Genomic DNA, 21510 nt, shown 5'->3' with positions numbered 1-21510 from the left:
ATTACATAATGTAATTCTATAAAACTTTAAAAAACTGCAGTGGGGTGGGAGAGAAACCAGCCACACATCTGGTAGTGTGTTATTTTCTTATCAGCAACATAAATAATTCCTGCTTTAAATATTCTGGAAGAACAAAACAAAATAAATAGTATGTTTGTAACAATATGAACTATGATTTACCTAGAGTGTTTGCAATATTTGCAATCAGTTTGCAATAAAACACAGAGAAATTATAAATAAGACTGTCTTATAACATCCAGATCCCAATTCTATACCACACTGTATAGGGCAAAAGTAAAAAGCGCTTTGTGATCTTTTGGGATGAAAAGCACTAAAGAAATATTAAGGTTGTATGGTGGCATGATGATTAGAATTGCTGCCTCACAGCTCTTGAGCTCTGGGTCGATTCCAGCCTTTTACTTCTGTGTATTTTCTGTGTGGAGTTCGCATGTTGTCAAAGTTACACTAAGGTTTCGTTCCACCATCCACAGGCACTCTAGAGTATCTTGCATAACCTGTATCTCTAAAATGTCCTTTTTTCCCCATGTACTGTATATGTGTTTGCCCCACACTGGACTGGCATCACATCCAGAGTTGCTCACCACAGTCCTGTGCTTGACTAAGCACTTACTGAAAACTGACATAAAATTAAAATTGTTACTAGACATATTAACACCACCCTAACAACACACTTGTGAGCAAATGAGCACAGAGATTTGATGTATCCTGTACAGTCGTAACGGCATCACAGTAAGGTAAAAATATTTATATAAACCTGACATTTCACACAACACAGTCATAGGCTCACGTCTTTTAATTAATTAAAACAAATTTATTTATTGTAAATAAACCCCATGGGATAAAATTCAATCGAGATGCGATTCAGGGCATCCAACAGTGCCCTAGAGAAAACCAAAGTACTGCAGCTGGTAAAAGCCTCATTAACAGTCTGTCACTAATCATCCAACAGAACTGCAGATACCAAAAATCATATACTTTAACTCTTGCATCCTGTCTCAAACAGGCATTCTATAAGTGTAAGCAATTATTAATTATTATTATTATTAGTCCAAAAGTCTTACCCTAAAGAGGATCATAATAAGCATATTTTACAAAAAGTCAGCAAGAAAACATGAAAACAAACAGGCCTTAGGCTGCCGGCTAACACTGTTATGGAATTAACCAAGTTCTACAAATGTCTGATGAAAACAATACAGATCAATTTAATATAAATGCCAAAAGCATCAGGTGTAATATCAACTCTTTGCAGCTCCAACCAATGCAAGACAATCATAAACCAATTTAGAGCAATTTAAAGCAATTTCCTCAGGCTTCCACTCATGAAAGACTTCAATAAATCAAGCAGACAACACAAGGAATATCTTCTTCAAGAAAAAACAAATTCTGGTTTTCTTTTGTACTAAGAACTGGTCTTTAGAAACAATATTACCTTCTTACTGACTGCAAGAAGCATAATTCACATTGCATATGCATGAATCCTAAAATATTTAATGACTATTAATATGGTACAACTGTGAATTACTCAGTTTATTGTGCCTTAAAAGATAATTATGACAAAGTATTATATAGGGGCACTGGGGAATTGACCATTGGCTAAAACATAGGCAAAGCATAATATAGAGGAAATTTAAAAGCAAACGGAGCAGGAAAGCTCTTATTTTTATATATCCTTAGGGGTAACTGAGTGATAACTTGGCTGTAACACAATTAATTTGAACCAAAATGCTTTTGATGTATTATATTTAAATTGTCACACCTTTTTAATCAAGCTCTACTAAAGCCTTGTACATCAATATTTAAATATTTATCAATATAAAAATCTCTACAGGCTTTAATCAAAAATTAATTTTGATTTTGTCTGTTAATACACTTCTGCTGATAGTTGTTAGAAAACCACAACTGACCTTTTAGTACAAGTACAAGATACTGTCAGCCTGAAGCCACTGTTTGTGTCTAAATAAGAAAAAGACAATCCCGTTCATTTTAACTCTCCGTGTAGAGCAATGACTGGAGGTAGCCTCCTACATTTCAAAGGTGCTGACACCACTCTTTCTCAGTCTGAGGTTATGCTGGAGTCACAGACAACTCACCCTCACACTACCCTTTGTTTAAATGCAGTTGTATTTTGTGCTCTAAACCAGGTGCTCCTATCTTCCACCCTCAAGGCATACTGTACCACTGCAGCCACCCTCCGGTGATTCTACAGCCGAAGCCTCAATTCCTCAACATCTGAACTCATCATTTAAAGGAGAACCGCAGTCCCAGTTTCTCAGACCGGTTACACATCTCTGCAACAAAATAAATGGTCTAGAAAAAAATGTACACATTTCAAATGAAGCACAAAACAGTGAACTTTGTGAAAGTACTGTATGGTTGCGAGAGTTTGCGCAAATTGTCATGTGAGGCCTGTGACTCACTGTGACTAGTGTAACACGATGTACAGTACATGCAAATAATTACAGGCTGTGAAGCAGACATTTTATTGCAGAAATGTTCCAACGTCATGCATGCAAAACCATCTTGAATTAGAGAGCAGTATTTCTATGCGATTAAAAGAGTTGTACTTACAAGCCTGCTTGTTTACAATGTAAGGGGGCCACTTCACCTCACCTCTTTCTGAATCACAGATGATGATGGTAATATGGTGCTGCGCATCCCTGGAAATTCTGTCTATTTTGTGGCGTAAACTGGTGACTTAAAAATTCAGTGTACAAGCCAGAAACATTTTCTAATTGCTTCTTCCAAATTAGGGTCACGGGGAAGCCGGCGCCTATCCCAGCAAGCAACGAGCACAAGGCAGGATACACCCTAGATGCCAGTCCATCACAGGGCACACACAGACAAAAACACACACACTCACACCAGGGCCAGTTTTTCCAGAAACTAGTTAACCTATCAGTATGCCTTTGGACTGTGGGAGGAAATGAATGCACCCAGAGGAAACCCAAGATAACACGGTGAATAGCGGAAATATACATATTCTTCGAGAATGACCAGTTCGCTTTGTTATACCCAGGTGATTTGGGATTGGCCAGATGCGGTCACGGCAATGAACCCACAACCCTCACACAGTTTCAAAACGAGGAAGTGTTGCCGTCTTTAACCACAAGGCGTGCTCCGTATTTCCACACCGGAGGATCAGCACTGTTGGGAGGAGAGACATGTCCAGCACTGACAACACTGCAAACCTGCAGACACCAGTAGGGGTCGTTGTGTCTGCCAAGAGCTCTCATCAATTCAGCTAATGGTGTGCTGGCGTTGGGGCTTTCCATCAGCCAGGGACATGAACGAGACTCAAACCCACAATACCTGGGGCACCGCCTCTGCTCGGGCTTGAGTTCAATTAAGGCCTCAAGGGTCAGAGCACATCCCTAACAATATAACTGACAAGAAATTGCAAAGCAATTAGAAAGTGTAAGCATTTTTATGTGTAAACAGTTTTGAAACCATCTCTGGCATTACTAAATTGGACCGTTTGTTTTATTTTAGGAATCCCTCGGGGACGATCATTTAGCTAATTGCAAAGGCTGCCTTTAAAAAATTAAACAATGCAGTTGCCCTTAAATTCCCCAGAACTGTCCCTTTTAAAATAAATGAAATAAATAAATGCAGCTATGAAAGAAAACAGCGGTAGAACCACAGGCAAAAGCTGCCGTGGAACAGAGAAACAGCTTAGTGTCTGGCGCTAATAAAGGGAGAATGACAGTTTGAGCAGTGCTATGCTCCATTAATAACTGTACAGTTGTTTCCATATGTATAGCCCCAGGGTGGTTCAACCCAAAGCTTAAATAGAAACATATTTATAGAGCAATCAGGAAAAAAAACACTACGGACAATTCCAGTTCCACGTTTCCAACAAATCTTGGCTGCTATCAGCCGTTCTTTCCAGACATGCATCTAAATAAAGAATTAGAGCAGGAGGTATAGGGAGACATTAATACTACAGCTACTGACAACATTGGGTTGCTGGAGTCCCGTGAAGCGTCTGCATGCTAACATCTTGAGCCGAAGTCTTTTTTCAATACTTCTTATAGCAGGTGCAAGTTTTCTGTATTTCTCCTTGTTAGACTGAGGATGACCAGAACTGAAGTAATTCAGCATCCTGAAATGTACAGTAGACTTAAAAAGACTCATAGAAATGAAAATTATCTCAAAGAAATAAAAGGGAAGAATGTGGACTACAGGCAGGTTAAGAAACATGAGGAGTAGTCATGAACAGCTATTCTTCCTGGTAAACCGCTGATTGAAACAGTATGTTTTACAAGGAAATAACCTGCAATGATGGTGACATATTGCAAGAATTTCCAACAAAATACATCTTTATACACTGCTAAGGAATGTAACCCACAAAGATGTTACTTTTCAGTCCTGTAATTCTTAAACTGCTGAAATTTTCTCGTTGTAAACTCTAGCCATTCATTTTGCTGATTATAACAAGACAGAAAAATGTGTCAAAAGAGTAGAAGACCTTGCACAAATAACTCCGCAGTCACAGACATCGTCATAAGAGCACCAGTCCTGAACATCAAAACATCATGCAAGATTGAGAAAAGGTTATTTGCAGAATTGTCTGCATTCTCTCTGCATGGCTCTTCCAATTCACATAATAACTTAGACTACAGACAATACAAAGGAAAACAGGCTTGTGAGCTGTCCTTTAAGATATTTTGTCATTCATAACTCAGTCAACCCATGATAGACTGAATAATCCACAGTTGAATATCTCCAATCAAGACCATATTTTAACTATTTTACTTACAAGATTACTGCATGGAAACACAGCAGAAAATGCCCTGTGAGAAAATAAAAAACATGAAGAATACAGAAATGTTGTGTCAGGATTCTGAAAGAGCTCACGTTCAATACAATGAATACATGTATAACTTAGTTTTTAGTAACAAGTCTCAACACTGGTTCTGAATCAAGCCTGTTCAATATATATCTGCAAGGAATGCAAGTTTGTGACCTTGCAGGCTTCTGATGGGGGGCTTTAGCAGTAAGCAATATTCTAAACTATAAACACCTTGTGTACATCCTTGAATTGGAAGCATGGATGCTTCTTGATGTGATTGTATTTTGTTCCTGTTGTCATTGGGTCTAATCCTTCTAATGCAGCTGGCACACCAGAGCAATTATTTTTGTCTGATAAATTTATTCTGAGGCTTTCATTTACAGTATAGGAGATGAAGGATATGATAAAGCGGGTCAGGGCAGTTTTCATTGTTCACATAAGCAGTGTGATTATGCTTTCATTTTGTACATGCAGTAAACTATACACAGTATCGTCTATACTGTACAGAGCTTATATACACAAATACCTGCCTCCTCATCCTTCCATTTTTTCACTGCTTCTTCCAAATCAGGGTTGTGAGGCAGCTGGTTTGTACGCCAGAAAGCAACGGGTGCAAGGCAGGGTGTCCCCACTATGGGACGCTGGTCCACCGCAGGGCAGACAGACACAAACCTCAGACATATACAGTACACTCTCATAACAGGGCCAATGTTCCTAGAAGCCTGTTAGCCTACCAATATGTATTTAGACAGCACCTGGAGGAAACCCACTTGAACACAGGAAGAACATACAAACTCCATGCCGATAGCACCTCAGGTCTGAAACTGAACCCGGGACCCTAGTGCTGTAAGACAGCAATGTTAACCACTGCGTCACCAGCTATAATCATATAGTATATATCTATTTATTGAGTAAATCTGAGTATTTAGGATCCTTTGTTGTATTTCCTGCAGATTCCACATATATGAATAAATTCTAATTATTCTAAATATTCTAACTGTCTTTCTCAATGATTTCCCATGTATGTGTATTTACTGTGTACTGCTGTTTGTAGTTAGATTTCTTCAGTTCAGCTCTCACTCGCAGCAATCTGTCCTGCTGAAAAGAAAAACCACATAGGGGATAGGGGCTTGATAACAAAAAGCTTTGCTCTCTGAGATTACGCAGCCTGTGCAAGCAGCGTACCAGTGCTCATGAGGGAAATGCGAATGTGAAGCAGAACCATGTGAATTATAATTAACCAGCAACACACCTCTGCTTCAGAAACCTGATATATCTCTTGCGAAGCAGAGTGATTAGGAAGCATGGAAGCAGCTCCTTTGAATAAAATAGGGCAGGTCATTCCTTATAATAATTATGGTCATAACTGGGTATGAAGAATTGATAATATGACTGCTTATTCTTCATGTAGAGCATTCACATTTGCCAGGCTGTCGTTTGAGAAAACATTACTATTTTTTGCCACACAACTTCGGTAACAATTGCATTCCGTGCTGAAAAGGGCAACTGGAGAACATGGCCTTTCTCAGGAAGTTAACAAATGAACTTCATTATAGTGGAGCATATGAGGTAGACCTCCTGGAGGGCATGATGTATTGCCAAGTACAAATTCAACCAACTCTCTTCCAACTTTGCCATTATGGAGTTATGTCATCAATGGAAAAAAGACAACATGTAAACCACAATAGTTAACCTTTCAGCTACTGAAAAATAAAAGATAAACATTTTTTTTGGCTAAAAGCTTTCTTATCAGTGGTGCTTTCTGAAAGGTGTGAGCATGAGTGTGTTTTCACCCTATTAAGACATGTTCCACAAACCAAACACATATAGAAGTGATGTTAAACTACATTCAACATTGCCTTCCAAACACATGTAGAAATTAATGTGAAGAAGGAGACTTTAAAAAGCAACAACCAAGGGAATAATTAAAAGACAAGGACAGTAATTGGGTTTTAAATTTGTAAGAAAAAAATATATACAGCAAAAAAAAGAGAGTCTCCTTCAAATTCTTTAAAAGACAAAAAGTGAGTGCACTTATGCACAAGGGCAAAGAGCAAGAAAATTCACATTCAGCACTTTATTTTGTGAAATATGATATTATAAGAATTATACATTGGCCAGTGTTACAGCTCCCAGGCTGTACTGAAGAGTGAAACAAAACTTTTTCTGGAAACTAGAATCCAGAGGTAAATAAAAAGTAAAAACATTCTCTACAAAGACGTTTTATATAGAGCTCATTTTAAACATTGTAATTCTAAAAATATATCTATCTAGATTTATTTAAATCCTATATTCATGAAAGTTGAATTTTCAGTAACATTAACAATAGTAGTAATAATGATAGAAATGTACAATCCTAAAACCTATAAAAGAATCAAGCTAATTTTAAAAATCATATTAAACATTCATAAAATGAGACCTTTCCAATGTGGGAGTACTTAAAAATAATGTGATATATGGGCTATTGTTTGAATGTAGGAGGAGATCTGAAACAAAAAAAATTCTATTGCTTACAGTTAATTCTATATATTTTACAGAAGTTTATATTCTATTCAATCCACTGTATGTATAAAATCAGGAAAGTAAAAACATTAATCCATTATCCTGCATGCAGCTGAAAGCACACTTCTGGAAAAGGAGAACTCAGTGTGATTTACAGATCTTTTAAGACTACCTTTGTTAAATTAAGTTTGAGTACCATCCCAGAGAGGCCTGCCGTTATCCCTCAGTATATTATGGTCATTTGTTAACATCTGGAGTGTCACCGAAAGAAACAACTTTGCTGGAGATCTTTGTACTATAAAAAACAACTGCCACACCAGAGGGAACAACTTTTCCAAAAGATTGAGGGGGATCTTCAGGCTATTCAACACATGCACGCACTATCTTGCTTTCTTCCTTTGTTAAAGCGAGGTTGCCTCGCATTTTCAATTACGCCAACCAGACCCCTTTTAGCATGCTCTTTATACTTTTACACTTGACTTATGAGGATGCTATCATTAAGGTGTAGTCATTCATCACTGGGCCTGTTCCTCCTGTGCTATTTCACATTTGTAATGTGGTCCACAGAGGAGAAAACCTGTCAAAAACTTTTTCCTAGAACCTTTGAACAAGGTAGGTCAACATTAAGCCTCGGCTCTTGGCCCACTTTTAGTCTTTCACAACACCTTTAAATTTCTTCTGGCACAAGAAGCGCGAGAAGTGTCGAACCTCTCTTGCACGCAAACCTCCAGATTTTGAGCTGGACGTGACAAACTGAGCCAGGTTTCTTGAGATGCTCTCATCAATCTTTATATCCCTCTGCCCCCCCCCCCAAAAAAAAACTAAAGGACATAAACAAAAAGGAAAAACAACACCACAATACTCTTCCATCTCCCTTAGTACTATTAATATTATTAAAGGTTTTTAAAGTTATTGATACTGTAACTTCACAAGAACCATTCACTGTTTGCACTTTTTTTAAAAAACACACCTTCACTTATAAATACCGCTGCTACTACAGTATGTCTACTGCACCTGCCACAATCACTGCAACGTTACTAACATCATTGATACTCCTAATAATGACAATAAATAAACTGCAGCTTTGTGATTGAACATTCTTATAATTTCCGAGGCACTGAATACACCAACTTACAGAATACTAAAAAAAGAAATGCATCCCATTTAATAGCCTTTAGAGACTTGTCGCTATTTAGGGACTCAATTTAAGAGAACACTTAAATTATCAATTACAGTAATACTTTAATTGTATATGTTAGGCCTCCTATTAAGATTAACCCTCTTGAGGCAAAGTGTAATAACAATATTATATCTGGAAACATGAAGGAAGGGTATAGGATAAATAAGCACAGAAAAGCAAAAATACCTTTGAAACACTATACCTTTGCATTTATGTAAAGACCTAGCAAAGAAAAGGCTTCACTGAAATAGCACACACAAAGACACCCTGACCCAGTGTCAACAGCCCTACCTATTTGCTTTGGTAGTTTTCTTACAGGCTCTGCCTCACAGGATAAACAGCTCAGAGGCCTTCTGAGTCCTTGCCCTGCACTCTTTGTGCCTCATACCACAGCTGGTCAGTACATTTGCCTGCCCTTACGAAATTCCTCTCCCTGCGTTGCAAGTCTTTGCCCATAGCTGTATGGCCCAAAACATGGGAAAAAACAGAAATCGAAAATAGAGGGAGAAAGAAAATAATCAATCAAATAAAGAAGCTAAAAAACCTAGCTCACTGTGCATTCTTGCTCTCTAGCTCTGTGTGGGCAACTGAAATGCCAGGGCACTGTGTATCCGAGACTACTGGAAACTCAGACACAGCCCTGAACAGACTACCCTTGACCAGGATTTGACTGAGCAGGAAACTCCACTTCAACAAAAAAAAAATTCAAAACATGTAAATGAATTCTGTGGTTTCATCAAGGGATTTTTTTCATCATCGACACTGGTTTCAGACTGAATTCATCATTGTAAAAGCATTGTAACAACTCTCAAATCCATGTCACTGAGATGGGACACAAGAATCACAGTGGTTGCTATGCCCTTTTGAGTTATGAGACATAGATACAGTATACCCAGACTTCACTTCATGATACATACATTATAAGAGGTGGCGTACCCTCTATAGCTGACATGCAAACAATTAAATGCAACTGACATTTATTAGTACAATACGATTCAGCAAAGGCTCTCAACAGCAAAATCTATGGGACTGTAGCACTGTTTACAGTACAGAGTCCCCGGCACTATACTGGGGCATTAGGACCCACATAAACCTCAGGTTGAGCGCCCCCTGTCGGCCCCACTAACACCTCTTCCAGCAGCAAGCTTAGTTTTTCCCAGGAGCTCTCCCATCCAGGTACTGACCAGGCTCACACCTGCTGAGCTTCAGTGGGTTGCGGATACAGTATACTGTATGTGTCAAGCCTTGTTCAGTAGAAAAGAAACCTATTGAAATACAGAGGATATAAGCAATAGGCACAGGGTTACTAGAACTTTGATTTAATTGAAAGCCAGCAACAGTGCATGATTTTTAAACTTTTTATTTGGAAGAGATAAATACATTGCCAATTAAATTCCATTTAAAAATTTACAATTTATTTGGAAGATATAAGGAAAATTGATTAGAAATATTATAATGATGATTTATTTTCTTAGCACATGCCAGGGTATGCCATATCCAGGATAAAATAAACTATGGGAAGTTTACAATAGCTACGCAAAAGAGTAATTCAAAACGCATTTTTCCATTCTCAATTAATAATATTCATTCATTTAGTTGGAATATCATAAAGGCAATGAAATGTGAGTAGATAAACTGCAGAGCTAACTAATGTTCTTTAACATCCGCAAGATTTTAAGAACACACCGCTACCCTTTGTCACTTGATAACACTGTGAAATTTTAGCCTGGTATAGTCATTTGTTTTAAGGAGATATTTCTGTATTTGAGCAGGTTTTTCAGGGAAGCACTACAAAAGGAAAGATTATTTTTACAATCCATAAGAATATGCAACAGATTCATTTTTTTTTATTTCCAAAGCAGTGTACTCTAGAATCATATTGCAACAGAGAACATAACAGTTGGAGTATTTTGATTGTTTTTTTGGGGGGATAACCCTTTTCTCATTCACAATTTGAATGATAATCTATATTATAAAATTTAAAGACAAGGCAGAACACCGAAATGTGAAGAGCAATAACAAGGTCACAATCATAATGGAAAATCAATTCGCATAAAATACACCGAAGTTTAAACACAGGAAATGCAATGATAAAGCAAAGTAAACAACACTTTTGCTTTACTACAAAACAGTATTTATTTTTCAAAGACAACATGTGCTCCTAAATTTACCCAGATACACTGTTGCTGCAACCAGCTCTTTCATCTATGACTTGAACACTGCTAGCCCAATCTGAAGTATGCAGGTTAGCTTTTAATGACTAAAACCAGGTGAGAAATGAACTTGATCTTTCAAGTTAACTAACCTCCAGAAATGCTCCACATCATTAAGGTAGCTGCCACTTAATCACAGGCTATGGTAGTTTAGCCAGATGTTAATTATGTTGGAGGAGCTTGCAACAAGAACAACAAATTAAGACACTTTACTTCATGAGGCAGAGCAGGAGATGGAGGCGTACTGCAGACAGGAGTAATGTGCTTTTCCTTGTGTAACGTGCTTTTATCTGCATCATACACTGCAGTTTCTGAACCCTTCTTTGATGTTTGTAACTGTGTAAAGCTTAGGCGTGTAAAACCGCATACCCATTATCTGCTGAATCTTAATGATGGCTTTCCGAACAATAGGTTAACTTGTACCTTTTTTTCTTTTCCTTTCTCACACACTCCTTGTGTGTCTGTAAAGCTTTTCCTGGTACCACCTAAAGCAACAGGAACACTCACCTCTTGCTTGTCTAACTGATATTAGATCCATTACAGGGGGCATCATTCATTCATTTGATGTCAGTCAAACAGATCCATATTCAGAGCCATGGAGAAAATTTTCCTTTCCATTTGGAATAAAAGAAAGCAGACTCTAAATAATATAATGTATCGGACAAACCGTATTCAGATAGAGGATGCTATAAAGAAAGTGAGAAAACAATTAATCTTAATGCACACTCAATTAAAAAAAAGCCCATTAACCAGCTCTGGATTTAAAAAAGACCGATTATGTGTGAACAGTACTTGTTATTTTTTGCAGACGTTTTCTGAAATCATGAATGTAACAATAAGCTGAACACACATTGTAAGCACACATACAGTAGCTCTTCACACAACACAAACAAGAAATCTATGTCTGTTCCATCATTATCAGGTCACGGCCCTACTGTACTTCAATCCTCTCAAAGATGTTTTTATAATTGTAACCGCTTGTTTATTTTAAGCTTGGTCGGATTTCAATGTCTTGTAAGTGCAGTACAAGGAGGTGTTCAAGGAGATTTATATAAACAATTCCAAGAGGCTGTATTTTATGAAGATCTTGTTTAACAGGTTCTAGCTGTTATTGTCATTGTAATGTCATAATGATGTATTTGACCTGTTGCTTTATTGTTTACAGAGTGTAAGACTAGACCACACTGAATCACAAAAGGTGCTCACTGACCAAACAAACCTTCATGCTTTTGCAGACCAGGAATGGTTTTTAATCTAAATTTATATTCTCCATTTGTTCCACCAGGCGGTGTGAAATATCACACCAACCAATGCAAACTGTCTTTACTGCCAGGAAGCATGAACAATAAAATGCAAACGTTGGAAAAAAGGGGACATGGTCGTTTTTCTGACACCAATAATTAAGTTATACGTGTCTGTGTGCCCTTACAAAACTGACTCATGCTCTGTGTGTCTAAACATCATCTCCCTGGCTTCACCTTCTGCTCCTTGTAATTGATTAATGGTGTGGTTAATCAGTCTGGTAGCACCACAGACACAGCTCGCCTACAGAATGTCACCCAGGTTAACAAAGCACACAATCTATTTCATGGGCCCAGCTTGCCTTTAATAGCTGCCTGTCACCAAGTCATTTGTCTCTGGCAGAACGACTTTGTTTGTCCAATTTAATAACATACTTTTAATAATAATAATCCTTCTGGGTGGCATACTTCAAATATAGCGCCTCTAATTGTGGCATATTTTCCAGTTGATATTTTATTTTCAGTTAATACAGTATGTGCTTAAATTTGAACCTTTACTGCAATATTAATACAGTACATACTGTACAAAAGGCATTTTTCATATATCTGCAATCTTAAAAGGGGAACAGCCTTAACTTTGCACTGTATTATACACTGTATATGAGTGACGCTGGAGGCCCGGGTTCGATTCCTCGATGGTGGGGGGCCGACCTGATGCGGCAGCAGGCGAGGGCACCCACGTGAACCCCAGAGCGTTACAATACATTGTTGTCAAAGAAGAATGTATAAAGTTACCTTTAATTGCTTCATGTTGTAGTGCTTTTAGTCAATGCAATTACATGTTTAAACCCAAATTTTAAAGGGTCAAGGTGGTAGCAAGTATTACAATCTAGATGCAAGAAACACTGTAATTGTTTTGGAGAGGTGGAGGCCTCAAACACAAAGCTCTGCTAAGTAACTACTAAAGGCCATAGTTTCCCACATGCACGTTAACTAAAGGTGATCTTAGGCTAGCAGAGCTGTTTGTGAAAGACAAAGCTAATGATGGCACAAGGACACTTCATTATGATACCCATCTTAAAACTTCCCAGAGAATCCCATTTGGAACATATCTGGAGGTGAGCAATGACCTCAGATGTTGTCAAGCTAGATGAATCAAACATATCATTACACACGGAGATTAATATCTTGTCTTATGTTTGACATACCAAAAAAGTGATGAGCAACAAAAATCCCTTAAAACTGTCATGGCAGTATCGTGGCAGTGCCCAGCTCCCAACGCATCCCATGGGCGACTAAGTCAGCTTCATTAGGATGGCTCATATCAGCACAAATGGACTGAATCGTGCCTCTCTGATGTGCTTTGCTGATTTACCTATGGCTGTCTGAACATTAAACTGTCAGGAGTAAAACTGCTTTAACAGATTAGTGAATTTCAGCCACCTCATCAATGTTTTGTGTCCTTGTCACTTGTGTTTACTTGCCATGGCGACAATGCTTCACGACCATCACCATTCACTTGTGGTAAAATACAAAGGGACAGCCCACTCCAAGACTGAATTCAGACCATTCCTATTCACAGAATCACAACCAATAAACAGCAAGAGGAATACTAGCAAAACAAACAGTACAACCTTGGGCGAAGTCAGTCCTAGTCTAACATCTGATACGTTTCTGTATATATTAGCAGACCACAGACATATGGGTCTCCAATTCTAAAGGAATTGCAAAGGCATTCATTGAGAGACAGGTTAAATGCCATAATATGCGACAAAATCATCAATAAAGATGCAGACCAGAAGAAGCAAAAAGTTCAAAGGTTGTTGTTTCACAACAAAAGTAGTTAAAAATCAAACTGGCTCTGATTTGGTCTGCAAAAACTAACAAATACCCAGCAATAAATCACAGACATTTTCGTTCTGCAATGTTATTTCCTTTCTTTTTTTTGCTGAAGTTTGGAAAAAAACTGTGTTGTAAGATACTGTGAGAACTGTATAGTGCATGTGAACAGATGAGGATGAAAAAGCAGGGGTTCTAATTAAGTTCTGATAATAGATTAAATTAATTATTAAAGCAAACATCCAAGGTGATAAATAATCTGAAAGAAACCATGAAAGAAGGTAATGCAAATAGTGAATATGTTATTTATTAAATTAAAACATTGGTTAAAAGACAAAACAGTACTTGATATGGCTTTAATGTCACAATTCTTTCTCTGTATCATGTGCTTAGAAACAGAAAAATAGAAGTCCAGGCAAATTCTTTAATCATAATGGGTGGAAAAAGTGCAGTATTAGACAAAAATGTGAGCTGATGTAAGAAACAGAGAAAACCTCAGTAAAAGGTGTGCACATACATTCATTGACAAAGTTTAAAAACAGACCACATTTACTGTACATCTGCTCCTGAAACCTCCAAGAGCCCTGTCTGTAGCAGTCTGGACATTCTGTCCATCGTGGTTTGTTGTTGCTTTCATTATGTGAGACGACATTTTTTTTTAATACAAATCACCCCAATATGCTTCACCTACGGCAGACATATGATTAGTATTAAGTCATCTTTATAAACTTGAAAAGATCATTTCGGAAAGCAGCAACAAAAAGGCTAGGGTTGTCCAGAATAGGACACATGGGCTTTTGCGAGCAGCTATTGTAAATTTTCTTTTTTCCCCCATTCCTCCTGTTATGAATATGTCCTACATTTTAAAGACATTTGAACTCACTATGGACTCTTTTGATTGTATTAGCTAAGAAGAATATGTCATCTTGGTAAACTAAATCTATTGTCCAAGACTGAGTGCAGCAATTTAAACTGAGGGATTTCTTTGGATGTTATTGTTATCCAAGGCAAACCGAGTTAAAATCTGAAAAACAGACACTCTGAGAGTTTTTTCCTTGTCCTTGAAAGAAACAACTGAAGCTATGCCAGCTGTATTACTTTTTTCCTTTGCTTCATGTCATACTGAAGACACTGTCCATGATTCCTATTTGTTTTTAAGATCATGTGCCTCTTGCCTGTATGGCTGTACTGTTTGATGTCCTTTTTTTTGTTTGAACTGCATCTCAAGTGCTTTCCAACAGCTGATAGTGCTGATCTTCTTCCTAACATAACAGGAACATCTGATACATTCGAGTAGATCGATGCTTTTTTTGGGGTTTTACAGTGGGACTGTAACTTTCTGAATTACTTTGTAACTGAAACTAACAATGTGCTTAATGCGCTACCCGCAAAGTAAAAAAAAACGAAAAACAAATCCATACTGTATAAAGTGAAGGTTGCAGCATGATTAAGCAGCTTCATACTAAAGCAGAATTAATAGCCATGCGTCTGCATTCTACACTCTTCTCAATCAAAAATTCGATTTAATGCCGTATTTAATTTTATGACATGAGAGGTTGTACAGAATCCAATTTGATAAAGCAACAGGCAAGCAACTGATTTAATTAACAGAAAAAAGTTGGCAGAATTTAAGACTATTTGCTGTAGGTGAGGAGCACAAACAATAAAAAAATTGCACAAGTTGGTTCAATTAATATGGTCATTTTTTTAAATACAGAAGCGCTACTTTTGTTGATTTGAAACAACCAGCTGTTGGTGTTTCATGTCTCAGCTCACAGCTACTAACCCCACAACTGCATACTGGGGTGAATGAGAAAGTGTGGGCAGAGTTCTCCAACTCATCCTTGAGCCTTACAACTTTTAACTTGTCACAGGCAGCACAGCCCCTCTGTAATGATCTGGAGAAGAGGAGTGTCTCTCACTCATAGCACTGCATGCCTGGGTGGCCACAGTGCTCAATGTGTTGCTGAGAACCAAGAAAACCATAAGGAATTGTGGGCACAATCAGCAAGTGCCTTAACCACTGGAGATCATACAGTATATACTTTACATATATACAAATATATTATTAAGAACTATTCTCCTTTGTCAAGTACCAAAGGATACAACCCCCATGCCCACTTCTGAACAACACTGTCAGTACTGCAACTGACAGTCCCTGAGCCATCAGATGTTGCTTATAGACAGCCTCTCAAGTCTCGGCAGAGTTATGCTTCATGAAAGACTGCCTCAATCAATGCCTCTCCTTCCAGTGTACCAGCCTTTGCTCTTGTGGGAGACGCCAGTGCTTGCTCACACATGCACAAAGCTGCCATGTTTTCCAAGCACTCCTTAGACATACACAGGTTTTATGAACTCCAGCGGTTCAATATGTGTCATCTATCTAATCGCTTGCAATAAAGAGGAAAAGCCACTGTATCAGGCCAATACGCTGCACAGTTTTATTTGACAGGCCATGCCATATTTTCAAGAGGGTTCTGGAAGGGATGCAATGAGCTGCACGCACACAAGGTATGCATTATAAAATCCAGCAAACAAATTAGATCAGGTTACCAAGCCATCCGTCACTTGAGGTAAGGCTGCACTGAGAGAGCACAACCGCACAACCAGAGAACATGTTAAATATTTGCTTCAAACATAGGGGCATGATACAGATCACTCACAACCTGATGTATAAAAGGGGGTGGTTGTATGATATATACAATACAAGCTTTTCGTAATGAGGTCTAGATTTCCCATTGGCCCTTACCAATCATGGCCTCCTAATAATCCCCAACTATGAATTGGCTTCATCACTCTGTTCTCTTCCCCACTAATAGTGTGTGGTGAGAGTACTGGCACACTGGCTGCCGGGGTATCATCCAGGTGGGGCTGCACACTGGTGGTGGAGGGGAGCGCTTTGAGTTCAGTGTCTAGAAAAGCGCTATACTGTATGTACTGTATAAGTGTATGAGTTATTTAAGTGTAAGGAATTATTATTAAAACACATATTTATGATTTATTATCAGCAGTATGGAGATTTCACAAAAGCACTAGGAATACTTTGAAACTGGTCTAATTGGAATTTACATTAGTATTTTTACTATCATTGGTTACATAGTAAGAACACAGGTATTTGGGGAAAGAGACTACAAAATACAAGTTTGTAAAATGACTCTGATTATGATTGGGCCAGATACTAAGAGTCATTTAAAAAACAAACGATAATGATACTAATGTTATTAACACCTGGAAAGGGAAGCAATACAAGGTCTTTGATGGTGTCATGTCTCATGGAAGAAAATGATGTCTAGATTCAGATTTAAACCGTTATGTGAATATCTCTGCAGCAGAAGCAGTGCCGAGTTATTTAGGGGAGTTTTTAATGCTCCATGTCGTATGTTGAATGATTTTCATCACAGCGCCAGAGAAGGTATATTGCAAACACACATTCAGGCCTGCTTTTTACATTTTGCCATCATTGTTGCTGTGAATTGCTATTTTATTTCTGACAACAATGTTTAGCTTTCTCCAGGGCACATTTGGACGGGTTAAATAGTTATTAAAGCAACACGCTTGAACCAATGGATAGAATTAGATTGGATTTTGCCTTCCTGGTAGAGCAATTTGTGGCAGTGTTTTTTTGTTGTTTTCATCATAACGATTAGAGAGATACTGTAGAACACAGGAGCTGCTTTCTCTTACTCAAGAGGATTTGTGGGGATTTGAGAGAATGCAAGGGAAGTCTTAGTGTCAGATAATCAGCTTTCAACAAAATTACAAAATGTTTACTAAACAGTTTTGATTAACCACTGTTTGGCTGGAGGAGGTCCTTTTGAAACATCACCTAATAATTCATGGAAAGCATAACTATTATTTTTTAAAATAATTTTATTCAAAATTAAAGAAATCTGCCCAACAAGTGCTTAGTTGATTTTTTTTCCTGATCATTTGTACAAACCCTTCAGACAAATCTGAAACAGATTTCCATTGATAGTTACAATATATACAAGATCACATGAAACAACAGCAACAAAAGGGAAATGCTGTTTATTCAAAGCTCTACCAGATATTTCTTTGTTTTATAAAATTGTAACATTATTAAACATGGTATTAGAGACTGTTAATGTTTGCCTCAAAACACAGTTAAGAAGATAAAATGAAGTAAAACTAATAATAATGCATCCGTTTTCCAGCTCATTCTGAAAGACAGCCGTAGTCCATTTTTTTAACTGTTATCACACTTTTGATGTTCTCCAGGGCAGTCCTCTACCATCAATCCGCAAGAACAACAGTGTGCTTAAACTTCTTTATTTTTCTTGATCAGAGATTAACCAAACAATAGCCTGTGCAATAACACTGTATATCTCCTACAACATTTGTAAGAAACATAACCCTAAGTATCTTCCACAATAAAACAAGCCTCGATTTCCTATGCATTATCAGTGAAAACTACATTCCTTTATAAGATACTGTATCACCTATTTAATCTTTACACCCTATTTAAACAATTGACTTGCAAAAAACTGTGCTTTATCTTAATTAGGTGGGTTTTAAACTACTCAGATAAGGATATGGGCAGTGATGCTTAATACTTTTCTAGGAATATGAAACTTGCATAGTCGGTGATGCTTCCTGTACTCCACAGCAATGCACTTTCATATATCGGAGGGGATTTCTTTCAGAAGTGAAGAAATCTGTTGTTAGCTGCAAAGGGAAATCTGAAATAAAATGTCAGGGTTCCCCAACAATAACCCTTCACCTCTTTAACTTCAGCCAACAGGTTAAAACAAAAGCTGGTGCACTACTTATTAAACTATCAGTGTTGTTACATACTGTTTATCAGGTCAATGCCTCTTTTTTCTAGGGCACATGGAAACACATTATTCCTTGTGAAACCTGCAGTCTAGACTACCGTTCTTTGGAAGGTGAAAAGCTAACAAGCCAATATTTGTAAGTGTTTATTGTGATATGCCTTTGAGGGATATTTCTAATGCTGGCTTTTAACAATGAGAAACTTCTAAGTTTAAGTGTCTTTCTAACTTAAACTGGTGTTTTAAAAAAACTCAAAACAAAACAGATATAGCCTTAAAGATATCACATTAAAACAAGCACTTCGTATTATTTACTGGAGCTTTCATGCACACGGTATATGTTATACCAGAAACTTCTGCTACAGAAAAATCGGGGACAATGTCTTACAGAGAACTGGGCTATAGTAAGAGCAATGTGGCTAATGGACCTTCACAACATTATAGAGCCTTTAGAAAACTGAGCCCATTTTAAAAATTCTTTCCTGTGCTGAATGAAAGGGGTGATATGGTCACTAGGGCTATGCATGAAGTATTGGAAGCTTAGAACCATTATTTTACAGAATACTTCACCCTATTAACTTTCAGTGAACAACTAGATCTAAGACACTTCTGCCAGAATACAGCTGCCCTTATAATTTATATTGATGAAGGGGCTGGCAAACTGCTTTGAAGGGCTGAATCAATCTTTCCAAGTTCAGTGAAGAAATGAAATACGAACACACCGACCACAGTTGCAGCATTTTCCTGCTACAGGGAGGAGATATTGACATCCTAGTCAGAGGAGAACTGACTTGAAGTTTGCTTTTAAGGCCAAAGCTTGATCAGTCACCAAAGACTAGCAGCACATCCAATTACTCAGCTGTGACTGTAGTCTGAATGCTTGTAACAAGAGAAGGCAAGCCAAGCACATAAATAAATTGTATTAAGTACCATTTTCTTATGAGGGAATTACTTTGTCATCTTCCTCCTCTTCTGCGTAATTCTTCTTACCATGCTTTTGCCTTTTTTAATGGTGTTTGAATCATTTTGTGCTGCCTCTTCATTAATGAGCTTTAATCACTGGACCTGGGTCAGGCCTTCTCCCTCTATATTTCAGCTAAATTAAGCAGTTCTGAGGAAGTTCAAGGTTGACTTTGATTTTCTTGTATGATAGATTTGCATTTTTCTGCTTGTTCTCATTTAAATAAAATAGAATAACAGAGTTTTCCTCAGCTTTGAACCCAGGCTTTTAAAACATATGCTTTGATTCCTTTCCTTTAACCTGAAAAGGTGTTGTGCAGTAGGGTAATTAAGGGTGCAGCAGGATGTTCAGCAAAGGAGAGTGTGCAAAGTCAAAGATTTTCATCCAAAGGACTGTTCTCAAATTACAGCTATCTGTTTCTCGCATATGGTGATAAAAGACAGGTCAATGTGCTCAAAACTGTATGACCACAGCTTGCATTCTCCAACCATAATGGTGCATTCCATTTTGCTCGGTGTTGCTGAGCATATTCTGCAGTACATTCTGCTTCACAAGACAAAACTAATAAAGCTGATAAAGTAACCACACAACTTGGGTAGGCATTGATAGCCTCTGTAAACATCCTCTTGTGAGTAGTTCACCAATCCAGCTCACAGTTTCTTTTGGTCTTAGAAACATGCTTATGAGTTAAGGAAACTACCGATGGACTCTGCCTGAAGCTGGAGGCACACTGCATACAAAAAACCCTTTTGTCAGCCAGCTACTTTCTCCTGTTGAGAAACAGCATCACATGTTCTCCAAGAAAATAGATTTGTTCCAGCTACATTCCAAGCTCAACCATGTGCACACAGCTCCAAACAACAAAGATCTGAACTTCAAAACAGGGTGCTGGGCCAGAGTTGCCTTCACCTGCAAAAACAGCGAAAATTGATAGAGAAAGAAAAAGCATCGGATTCATGGCTCTCCATATGGATACGCGCCTTTCCCATGAGAGGAGTCTAGGATTACCAATCAAAAATGATAACAGTTGACTCCCCTGGGGGCAAACGAGAAGTTTAAGACATTCAGCTAGCCACCACATCCCCGCCTCTCATCCCATACAGAAAAAAAAATGATAAAGCTCTTCAAAGCATCTGGAAAAGCAGCAGAGCCAGTAAACAAAGACAGTTCTGGGATACAGTGAACCCATCCAATATAGAGGATTACAGTTAACTCATATATACTGTATTTGTCCGTGTGCCTGCCTGCTTAAAATTATAAACACGATTATATAAAGATATACTATGTGCCTGCAACAAAGTTGGTCTTTACATTATGCACAAAAATAAGCAGTGATTCATGGTCTAAAATTCTTTTTTCCTCCCTTCAGTTGCCAGGAATGCAGGCATCTTGATTGGCAATGGGTTAATTATAGCTAATTTAGAATTCTGAAGTGTTGTATTTCTGGATTAGAAGGCATATTGGCTAGGCTTCAACTTGTGCTATCAGAGGATGAGCAGTGCACATGCAGTGCCATGCTGTGTCACATAATGTTTCAAGGTCTCTTTGGCTCATGTCTCTCAAACTTAGAAAAAAGAGCAGCCAGAGACAGTTCAAAGTTAAAGAGGCACTTTAGGGTTACAGTCAAACCACATCCTTGTGTTTCAAGTAGAGAGCTGAGCAGACAACAAAGTAGACAACAAAGAAAAACATCAGCAAACTGGCTGGCATTTCTCCTCATGACTGTGATGAAGTCATATGAGAAGGAAGCTATAATTTACATTTTTGCTGTTTTATATAATAATGTTAATACGACAGTTACACAAGGAAACCAATTGAAATGCAGGACAAAATTAAACAGACAGTGAAAAATCAGGGATGTATCTGTTCTAGCACCAGAAACTACTCCTTTGTTAACGTTGGTGCCCTTTTCATTTCATACATAAGCACTTTAATAATGACTGCATTGATACACTATTTTTGCATATC

The 21510-nt window shown here is 37.9% G+C and overlaps 1 protein-coding gene across 1 annotated transcript in view; it reads right to left on the bottom strand.

The window, feature by feature from the left end:
- Nucleotides 1-21510, bottom strand: part of roraa (RAR-related orphan receptor A, paralog a) — a 266296-nt gene that overhangs the window by 72100 nt on the left and 172686 nt on the right. The window lies entirely within an intron of this gene.

The sequence above is a fragment of the Atractosteus spatula genome, chromosome 7 (assembly GCF_055471065.1).
Source record: "Atractosteus spatula isolate fAtrSpa1 chromosome 7, fAtrSpa1.hap1, whole genome shotgun sequence".
NCBI lineage: Eukaryota > Metazoa > Chordata > Actinopteri > Semionotiformes > Lepisosteidae > Atractosteus > Atractosteus spatula.
This window is presented reverse-complemented; position numbering and strand designations above follow the sequence as displayed.